This window comes from Bos taurus, unplaced genomic scaffold (genome assembly GCF_002263795.3).
Source record: "Bos taurus isolate L1 Dominette 01449 registration number 42190680 breed Hereford unplaced genomic scaffold, ARS-UCD2.0 Super-Scaffold_1723_ScbfJmS_2085, whole genome shotgun sequence".
NCBI classification, from domain to species: Eukaryota; Metazoa; Chordata; class Mammalia; order Artiodactyla; family Bovidae; genus Bos; species Bos taurus.
Window position 1 is genome coordinate 2,216,439 of NW_020192292.1, and position 11,811 is coordinate 2,228,249.

Below are 11,811 nucleotides of genomic sequence, written 5' to 3' on the forward strand. Positions count from 1 at the left end.
TATATTACATTGATTGATTTGCAGATATTGAAGAATCCTTGCATCCCTGGGAGAAAGCCCACTTGGTCATGATATATGATCTTTTAAATATGTTGTTGGATTCTGTTTGCTAGAATTTTGTTAAGGAATTTTGTATCTATGTTAGTCAGTGATATTGGCCTGTATTTTTCTTTTTGTTTGTGGCATCTTTTTCTGGTTTTGATATTAGGGTGATGGTGGCCTCATAGAATGAGTTTGGAAGTTTTCCTTCAGCTGCAATTTTCTGGAAGAGTTTGAGTAGGATAAGCGTTAGCTCTTCTATAAATTTTTGGTAAAATTCAGCTGTGAATCCGTCTGGACCTGGGCTTTTGTTTGCTGGAAGATTTCTTATTACAGTTTCGATTTCTGTGCCTGTGATGGGTCTGTTAAATTTTCTAATTCTTCCTGGTTCAGTTTTGGAAAGTTGTACTTTTTTAAGAATTTGTCCATTTCTTCCAAGTTGTCCATTTTATTGGCATATAGTTGCTGATAGTCTCTTATGATCCTTTGTATTTCTATGTTGTCTGTTGTGATTTCTCCATTTTCATTTCTAATTTTGCTGATTTGATTATTTTCCCTTTGTTTCTTGATGAGTCAGACTAATGGTTTGTATATTTTATTTATCTTCACAAAAAAACAGCTTTTGGCTTTGTTGATTTTTGCTATGGTCTCTTTTGCTTCTTTTGCTTTTATTTCTGCCCCAATTTTTAAGATTTCTTTCCTTCTACTAATTCTGGGGATCTTCATTTCTTCCTTTTCTTGTTGCTTTAAGTGTAGAGTTACATTACATATTTGACTTTTTTCTTGTTTCTTGATGTAAGCCTATATTGCTATGAACCTTCCCCTTAGCACTGCTTTTACAGTGTCCCATAGGTTTTGGGTTGTTGTGTTTTCATTTTCATTCACTTCTATGCATATTTTGATTTCTTTTTTTATTTCTTCTGTGATTTGTTGGTTATTCAGCAGTGTGTTGTTCAGCCTCCATATGTTGGAATTTTTTTTATTTTATTTTATTTTTAAACTTTACATAATTGTATTAGTTTTGCCAAATATCAAAATGAATCCGCCACAGGTATACATGTGTTCCCCATCCTGAACCCTCCACCCTCCTCCCTCCCCATACCATCCCTCTGGGTCTTTTAATAGTTTTTCTCCTGTAATTGATGTCTCATCTTACTGCATTGTGATCAGAAATGATGCTTTGAGTGATTTCATTTTTTTTTAAATTTACCAAGGCTAGATTTATGGCCCAGGATGTGAGGTATCCTGGAGAATGTTCCATGTGCACTTGAGAAAAAGGTGAAATTCATTGTTTTCGGGTGAAATGTCCTATAGATTGTATCATTTAAATTTTATGTTTCCTTGCTAATTTTCCGCTTAGTTGATCTATCCATAGGTGTGAGTGGGGTATTAAATCCCCCACTATTATTGTGTTATTGTTAATTTCCCCTTTCATACTTGTTAGCAACTGCCTTACATATTGCGGTGCTCCTATGTTGCATGCTAATATATTTATAACTGTTATATCTTCTTCTTGAATTGATCTTTTGATCATTATGTAGTGTCCTTCTTTGTCTCTTTTCACAGCCTTTATTTTAGTCTATTTTATCTGATATGAGTATTGCTACTCCTGCTTTCTTTTGGTCTCTATTTGCATGGAATATCTTTTTCCAGCCCTTCATTTTCAGCCTGTATGTGTACTTTGTTTTGAGGTGGGGCTCTTGTAGACAACGTATACATGGGTCTTGTTTTTGTATCCATTCAGCCAGTTTTGTCCTTTGGTTGGGGCATTCAATCCATTTACATTTAAGGTAATTATTGATAAGTATGATCCCTTTGCCATTTACTTTGTTATTTTGGATTCACGTTTATATACCCTTTCTGTGTTTCCTGTTTAGAGAAGATCCTTTAGCATTTGTTGAAGAGCTGGTTTCGTGGTGCTGAATTCTCTCAGCTTTTGCTTGTCTGTAAAGCTTTTGACTTCTCCTTCATATTAGAATGGGATCCTTGCTGGGTACACTCATCTGAGTTGTAGGTTTTTCTCTTTCATCACTTTTAATATGCCCTGCCATTCCCTTCTGGCCTGAAGAGTATCTACTGAAAAATCAGCTGTTATCCTTATGGGAATCCTCTTGTGTGTTATTTGTTGTTTTTCCCTTGCTGGTTTTAATATTTGTTCTTTGTGTTTGATATTGTTAATTTGATTAATATGTGTCTTGGGGTGTTTCACCTTGAGTTTATCCTGTTTGGAACTCTCTGGGTTTCTTGGACTTGCGTTACTATTTCCTTCCCCATTTTAGGGAAGTATTCAACTGTTATCTCGTCAAATATTTTCTCATGGTCTTTCTTTTTGTGTTCTTCTTCTGGGACTCCTATGATTCGAGTGTTGGGGCGTTTGACATTGTCCCAGAAGTCTCTGAGGTTGTCCTCATTTCTTTTAATTCTTTTTTCTTTTCTCCTCTCTGCTTCATTTATTTCTATAGTTCTAATTTCTACCTCACTTACTCTATCTTCTGCCTCCATTATTCTACCGTTGGTTCCCTCCAGAGTGTTTTTTATCTCATTTATTACATTATTTATTATTGATTGACTCTTTTTTATTTCTTCTAGGCCGTTGTTAAACATTTCTTGCATCTTCTCAATCCTTGTCTCCAGGCTATTTATCTGTAACTCCATTTTGTTTTCAAGATTTGGGATCAATTTTACTATCATTATTCTGAATTCTTTTTCAGGTAGGCTCCCTATCTCCTCCTCTTTTGTTTGGTTTAGTGGGCATTTATCTTGTTCCTTTACCTGCTGAGTATTTCTCTACATTTTCATCTTGTTTAGATTGCTGTGTTTGGGGTGGCCTTTCTGTATTCTGGCAGTTTGTGGTTCATATATTGTGGAGGTTCCTTGCTGTGGGTGGGATTGCACAGGTGGCTTGTCAAGGTTTCTTGGTTAGGGAAGCTTGCATCAGTGTTCTGGTGGGTGGAGCTGGATTTCTTCTCTCTGGAGTAGAATCAAGTTTCCAGTAGTGAGATTGACATGTCTATGGTTTTGATGTGACTTTGGGTAGCCTGTATATTGAAGCTCAGGGCTAGTATGTTCCTGCATTGCTGGAGAATTTGCGTGGTATGTCTTGCTCTGGAACTTGTTGGCTTTTGGGTGGTGCTTGCTTTCAGTGCAAGTATGGAGGCTTTTGGATGAGCTCTTATTGATTAATGTTCCTTGGAGTCAGGAGTTCTCTGGTTTTCTCAGCTTTTGGACTTAAGCCTCCTGCCTCTGGTTTTCCATCTTTTTCTTATAATAGCCTCAAGACCTCTCCATCTCTACAGCACAGATGACAAAACATCTAGGTTAATGATGAAAAGTTTCTCCACAGTGAGGGACACCTGGAGAGATTCACAGAGTTACCTGGATAAGAGAAGAGGGAAGAGGAGAGAGGGAGATAGAGGTGACTAGGAGGAGAACAGGGGGAATAAAAAGGGGAGAGAGCATGCTAGCCAGTAATCAATTCCTTATGTGCTCTCCACAGTCTGGACCCCTCAGAAATGTTCATGGAGTTACACAGAGAAGAGAAGAGGGAGGAAGGAGACAGAGGTGACCAGGAGGAGAAAAGGGGGAGTCAAAAGGAGAGAGACAGATCCAGCCAGCAATCAGTTCCCTAAGTGTTCTCCACAGCCTGGAACACACAAAGAGATTCACAGAGTTGGGTAGAGAAGAGAAGGGGAGGGCGGAAGAGATAGAGGCGACCTTGTGGAGAAAAAGGAGATCCAAAATGTGGAGAGAGCAATCAAACCAGTGATCACACTCCCAAGTAAAAATGGGTACTGAAGATTGGGTTCTTAAAGGTACAAAATTTGATAACAAATACCAAAAAGCAAAGATTAAAAATCTAGAGTACTGGTTAGACTCTCAAAAATATGATATTAAAAAAAAATACAAAGTCACAAAAATTATAATATATATATATATATATATATATATATATATATATATATATATATATATATGAAGTTTGCTTTAAAAATAAGGTCTTTTTTTTGCAAGGTAATAGGTTATAAAAATGAAAATTAAAGGAGTAATAGAAGACTTAAAAATAAGAAAAAAATTTAAAAATGATAATAGTAAAAATAGATCTAGGAAGTTCTCTGGAGCTGTTGCAGACATTGTGGTGTCAGTTCAGTTTCAGATAGTTCCTTGATCCGGCTTATACTTCTCAAGATCTGTAGGCCCCTTCCAATGTAGTCGGTGCTAAATACAGGGTTTTAATCTGTTGCACCTGTCACTTCCTCTGTTTTCTTTATTTTATTTTAGCTTCTTCTGTTTGCTGGTCTCTTCATTGTCTAGTTTTCGCCCTGACACAAGGGGGTGAAGGTGGTCACTTATTTAGTCTCACTTGTTCAGTGGCGCTGTGGGGAGGGAGAAACACTGCAAACAAATATCACTGGCATGTGTGGGGAGTGCTCGCAGTGTCTTGGCCACACTGGGTTTGCCCCCTATCACAGCATGTGTGCTTTCATGGTCTACACTTCTCAAGCTCTAGGTCACTCTGCCAGGGAACTGTCTGAGGTGGCCCCTGGGTTGGGTGCACTTCCCAGGTCTAAGCCACTCAGGTTCAGGTTCTTGGGTACTCCACAATGACACAGACTCGATTGGGCCTGCGTTTTGTGCCCTTCCCAGGTCTGAGCAGCTCAGGTGACTAGGTACTTGGCAAGTGCAGTCTCCCCCAGGTGGGGGGTGCGTCTAATCACCTCCCGCGTTCCAGTCGCTCAGTTTTCTGGGTGATTGCAGGCGTGCTCTTGTCAGGTGTGCCGTGTGTCTCTTCTGGGGAGCTGATCTCTGGCTGGGACCCTCCTGAAGGATGTCAACCTTCCAGAATCCCCAAGAAGTTTTGGTTAGCAATGGATCCTGCTTGCAGTTTGGTAGAGGATGCCTCTGTGGGCCTGAGATTGCCCCTTTCTGACTCTGGCTACCCCCCGCTTGCCTGTCTCTGCTGGGGGATAGGCTGGTCCACAGCCTGCTAGCCCTCCTCTGGTATTCGTTCAGTCCCTTGTTCTGTGAGTGGGCCTGGCAGTGCCTTAGGTTAGGGCTTTTCTAAGCACACTTGTCTCTCTCTCTCTCTTTTTTTCCCTGTCTCTCTAGCTATTCCACAGTTTGGATTGCTATCTTACGTTAGTTCCCTCAGATTTCCCTCAGGGCATTCAGGCCTGGTCCTTATCCTAAGCAATGCAGCCTGCACCTCCCTGTTCAGCCCCTGCTTGCTGGTGGTGGCTAGGGGTGCTGAGAGTTGCCTTAGGCATGTAATCTGTGGGTTTTATTTATTTCCCCCCCCGGTTATGTTGCCTTCTGAGATTTCAAAACTCCCCACAGACACACTGGTGAGAGTGTTTCCTGGTGTTTGGAAACTTCTCCTCTTTTAAGACTCTCTTCCCAGGATGGATCTCCATCCTTACCTCTTTTGTCTCTCTTTATCTTTTATATTTTGTCCTATCTTGTTTCGAAGACGATGGGCTCTTTCTGTGTGCCTGATGTCCTCTGCCATCATTCAGATGTTGTTTTATGGAATTTGTTCAGCGTTCAAATGTTCTTTTAATGAATTTGTGGGGGATAAAGTGGTCTCCCCATCCTATTCCTCCGCCATCTTAGGACCGCCTCTCCAAAGATCACATCTATACTCACACAGTACACAGGAACATGACTACATCAAATGAACACAGAAATGTTTATTGCATTTTTCAGATAACATGTAACATTTCAACTCTATTTGAAAACATAAAGGGTTCTTTTTTACATGCATCAATGCCAAAATCTGTTCAATTGTGTGAAATGTAGTCTGTCTAGTCTGAGAATGGAACTACTGGCAAAGTTTTTCTGTAAGATCAAATTTTCTTTTCAGTATCAAAAAACTCTTGTTCTCATTGGATTTGAAACACATGGGATCACATATAAGAAATCTGTAAGTTTTCTTAATTAATCACCTCCTTGCACCCTATGGCAATGCTGGAGTGGGATTTCTTTTAACTGATGAACTGTGAATGGTTTAGTTAAGCTACTACTGTGACAGAAAATAACAAATAGCAAATCCATTACGAAGCAGCATGCACTGATTTTATAATTTAAGAAATGGAAACAAAGAGGAATTTGGAGCAAGAGCACTGAATTGTAATGAAAGAAAATGCACCATCTCAGGCATCTCACCATATGATTGGGAGAGATAACATATTTAACATCACATTCTTGAAGAGACTGAAATAGGTTTTTAAATTTCAGTCATGCATTTTAATCACAGGTGGGGATATGTCCTAATTTCTATAGAGTAAAACTTTTAAAAACAACAAAAACAAAGCATACATAAGATGTTGATATTTCCTCCTTATATATTTATGGTGATATAGATGGATTATATCAGGATTTCCATATGCTTTATTTCTTCTTTAAAATGTAGACAAGACTTTAATAGGAAAACACAGTTGTTAACTGATACATTTAAAGAAATGACTCATTTTTAGAAAGAAAAAAAAACAGAATCTCTAAAGCATTTGAATAAATTAACTTAGTGTGTATTTGGATCTCTGTTTTAATAACACCTAACATTTCCATAGATTCCAAGTTACCAAAGCTCTTTCACATTCATCATTCCATTTTAACCTCAAAGCATCCCTGTGAGAAAGTTATTATCCTGGTTTTCCTATTAGGTCATTGAGACTCAAAGAATCAAAACGACTCTTGTAAGCTACCAAATGGGACTAGAAGTGATACTTTGCAATGCTCAGTCCTACATTATGTGTACTTTGTTCTGCCTAGCTTCATTAAGCATTGGGAAGGATAGTAAGATTGAGAACTAAGGACACTTGCCCTCAAGTAGCTTTTATTGGGTTGGCCAAAAAGTTCCTTTGGGTTTTTCCATGGCATTTTATAAAAAAACTCAAATGAACTTTTTGGCCAACTCAATATTTATTTCACTTGATAAACATTCATGAACATATAAATAAGTAATTATGGGTATAAAGGGATGGTAGGGGTATAGAAAAATTACTAAGTTAACTATAATTGACATATGTAAAGTCTGTTGTTCTGTCAGTGTACAGTAATAATTTGGTTATTCAAAAAATGAAGCAGAAGGAATCAAGACAGGCTTAGCCAAAAATAACAGTCATTTTAAAATTATAAGTTCATTTGTATCTTTTATTTTAGATTCCACATATAAGTGATATCATATGGTATTTGTCTCTGTGTGACTTACTTAACATAGTATGATAATCTCTAGGTCTGTGAAAATGAAAGTGAAATTGCTCAGTCGTATGCGACTCCTTGAGACCCCATGGACTGTAGCCCACCAGGCTCCCCTGTCCATGGAATTCTCCAGGCAAAAACACTGGAGTGGGTTGCCATTTCCTTCTCCAGGGGATTTTCCTGACCCAGGGATCGAACCATGGTCTCCAGCATTGCAGGCAGACTCTTTACCATCTGAGCCACCAGGGAAGTCCGGGTCCATAATAACTTTAATAGAATATGATTTATAAAAGTGGAAGTGAAAGTGAAGTTGTTCATTATGTCCGACTCTTCGCAACCCTATGGACTGTACCCTACCAGGCTTCTCCGTCCATGGGATTTTCCAGGCAAGAGTATTGGAGTGGGTTGCCTTCTCCAGGGGATCTTCCCGACCCAGGGATTGAACCCAGGTCTCCTGCATTGCGGGCAGATGCTTTACCCTCTGAGCCACCAGGGAAGTCCAGGTCCATAATAACTTTAAATGGAATATGATTTATAAAAGTATTGTATCACTATGTTGTACACCTGAAACTAACATAATATGTGAATAAAAAATAATCAATTGCTATGAAAAAAATATTAAAGGATGTAAGTAGACTTACCCTAATTTTGTTGTTTTTAACCCATATCTGATCTATACCCCATCCTTGGCCCACACTGAAGTCTTACTCTACTTTTAGTTTATTCCTGAGCTTCACCTCAATTCTAAGTTTCACCCTATCCCTTATCTCACCTGTCTCTAACCATTTAGATGACAGCTAGAAACAGAGGTTGAATTTGTGTAATCCATTATTTCTAACAAAATATACATCAAAATATCCCTACAAAAAATGACTATGGGAAATTGAAAAAAACATAATTTTGCCATCAAGTTAGTTGTTCACAATGGTTAGCTAAAGGAGGGTATTATGTATTGCTGTGTAAACAGTTATCCCCAAAGTTAGCAATCTAAATACAACAAATATTTATTACCTCATAGTTTCTGTGGGTGAGGAATATGGGCATCACTTAGGTGAGTGGTCTTGACACAGAGTGTGACGTGAGGTTGCCATCAAGCTGTCGTTTGGGATGCAGAGTCATCCATGGGCTTGACTGAGGCTGGAGGATTTACTTCCAAGATGACTAACTCACGTGGCTGTTGGCAAAACTCCTCAGTTCCTTGCTGGTTACTGGGAGGAAGTCTTAGTTCCTTACTAAGTGCACCACTCCCTAGGGCCATTTGAGTGTCTTCACAGTATGACAGCTGCCTTCCCACAGAACAAGTGATCAAGAAGGAAAGTGAAACTGAGGCAGGCAGCACAATGTCATTTATAATTTAACTTCAGATATTACATACTTTTGTCACATTCTCTTGATGATGCATAATAGTCTGGGAGCGGACAACACAAATCTATCAATCCAAGGGGAGGAAAAATGATTGGTTTTGGCTGACACAAGGGGCTGCATATTCCCAGAAGCATAGAGAAAATAGGTCTGATCTTAGAGACCTTAACAGTCATATCAGGAGAGCTTGGGTGAGGAGGAGTGGAAAGCCTCTTTGAGAACCTTGAAAGCTTGTCATTCAGTTTGATGTTGAATCCTTCAATGAGCTTTGAAACTGTCACTGTAGATCAGGGGTCAGCAAACTGTGGCTTGTGGGTCAAATTTGGTCTGAAGCATATTTTTATATGTAAGTAAGCTGAGTGATTTTTTACAATTTGAAAATAGTATAAAATAAGTATGTATATAGATAGATGGTTGGCAGATATATAAAGTATGAGGCAGAGATCATATGTATCCTGCAGAGTCTAAAATATTTAGTAAGTGGCCCTTTAAAAAATTGCAAATCCTATTAAAGATCATCCAAATATCTATAAAATGTCTAATAAAAAGTAGAAGTTTTAACTCTGCTACATTGTCTGGAAGGAAATATGTGCATGGATCAAGAATTGTTTTTCTTCCCAGGTAGAAGATTGAGCATCATGGGATGCTAGACCTTTAATTTTTCCACTTAATTTAATGATGACTAAAATTAAATATCTCAAGATCTCCTTATTTTTGCATATCCCAAACCACAGAACCTTAATCTTAGATGCACACACAAGAAAAGATTCCATGGTGAATCAGAAGCACCACATACCATAACCCCTTTTTGGAAATTCAGAACATATTTGAATAATAAATACTCTGAGAAGTCCTTCAATAATTTATTTTTGACTAATTAATACAACATCTCCAAATGCTAGGTTTTTCATGGGCCTTTTGTGTTTATACATTAACATCTACTGACATACCATGTGTGTGTGACTGGTAGATACATTCCCAGCACTCTACTTCAGGTTCCTCTAATAAGCTTAGTTCAAGCCATAACCATCTTGATATATATATAGATGTGGGAGCCCCATCTCATTTTTTTTTCTAAATACCCAATAGTTCCCTTTTGACTTGCAGGGATCCATTTCTTGAGAAATCTTCATAGGGATATGAGCTAAGCCAAGAGTCCTGGAACAAGCCCAGCTTCCCTGTAACTAGGCAACTGGCTGTTGAGGACACCAAGTCCTTTTGGAGTCAAGTTCCCATTCATGTTACTGGCTAATAGTTGACTGACATAGCTCTTGAAAAGGGGATAATAGTTTGATGAAACCTCACATTCAACATGACTCATGCATGTTTGAAGCATGCTGTCATGTTGCAGTCTCACGGTCCCATTTTCAGACCATTTTCCTTTTCTTATGGATGGAACAGGAATCTATAATTTAACAGAATCTCACCTAACTCAGATGTGGTTAGTTTACTGACCAGCATGTGAAAATATAGTTTTCAACAAACTGCTACATAAGAATGCCAGACTTGCTGATGTTCAACACAAAATACAGTCCTTGGCTTTTTGTTTTTTATTTTAATATGCATAATAATGACATGTATGGCATATTCTCCTAATAAAGGAAATGTATTTGATTGCAAGTGAATAAGCATGATGGTATTTTAGGGATAGTCCTGAATCCACTCTAGCATATATAAAAATGGAAACCATTTTTCAAACTTTAGTGCAGCAGCCATGATGCTGAAATTGGCCCATGCATCTCTGGAAAGCTGGCCGAGAACATCTCTTCCCAAGGCAGATTCAGCACTTTTTGCATAAATACCTCGATATGCCTCCAGTATCTACATCACAGAAATAAGCAAGTTAATATAACAGATAAAATTAATATAACATTATAAGTCAACTACAATTATAAAAATTGATTGTGACGTGATGATGTGTTACAACACTGACATTGAGAATTGTTGCTTTAATCTGTGCTTTTGTTTTTTCCACCAAGTACTGTAGCAGCTCAAGAATCCCCCTGACCTTGAAACAAATTGTGCTGTTTTAACTGCCTAGCTTCATGATACTTCAGAATTTATTCTAAGATTCAATTTGACAATAAAAAATGTGCATAACAACATGAATTCCTGGGAGACCTGTATGGCTGTTGTGGATGGCTTCTGTAAGTTATGTTACATACTGCTGGCACATTGTAGGTGCTTAAATGCATAGTATATAGAAGCAATGATGTTAGCTCAAGCCTAAGCTGGAATGAATAACTAGGTCTCTGCTGAAATGTTTTGACTATTTCTCCCACCTTCCTGCAGAGAAGGAAATGGCAACTCACTCCAGTACTCTTGCCTAGAGAATTCTGTGGACAGAGGAGCCTGGAGGGCTGCTGTCTATGGGGTCACACAGAGTCGGACATGACTGAAGCAACTTATCAACAGCAGCAGTCCGCCTTCCTGAATCTGTCCATACAATTCACTGTATACCATCCTTATTCTGACTGTAGGGCCTCTCTAGGATCACTAACTCAGAAGACCATGTATAACTGCTCTCAGATCATCTAGAAGACATTCTGCTCCCTTGCAGTATAGTTGTTGTTGTTCAGTCAATAAATCATGTCCAACTTTTTGTGACCCTATGGACTGCAGCATTTCAGGCTCCTCTGTCCTTCATTATCTTCCAGAGTTTGCTCAAACTAATGTCCACTGAGTCAGTGATACTATCTAACCATCTCATCCCCCCCAACCCCTTTCTCTTCCTGCCTTCAATCTTTCCCAGCATCAGGGTCTTTTCCAATGAATCATCGGGTGGCCAAAGTATTGGCGTTTCAGCTATAGCATCAGTCCTTCCAATGAATATTCAGGGTTGTTTTCCTTTAGGATTGACTGGTTTGATCTCTTTGCTATCCAAGGGACTCTCAAGAGTCTTCTCCAGAACTGCAGTTAGAAGTATAGAATGAAGGGTAAAGGTGGGAATTAAATTAACTTCAGGATGATAAACTTCATTGGATTGGTTCCTACTTCAAAATGTTACCATGTTCCTGCCACACATATACCAGTACATACATACAAGTTCTCACAAGAGAAAGATACAATGGGGAACAGTAACAGATAAGACACTTCAAATATGCCAGAGAGGTGCATTTTCAAATATCTTGAAAGCTCCCTTGAGAAGGTTTGGAATTACATATTTAATCCCTTCCATAAGAGACAATCACAGATGCTCTGGTCATGCTCTGA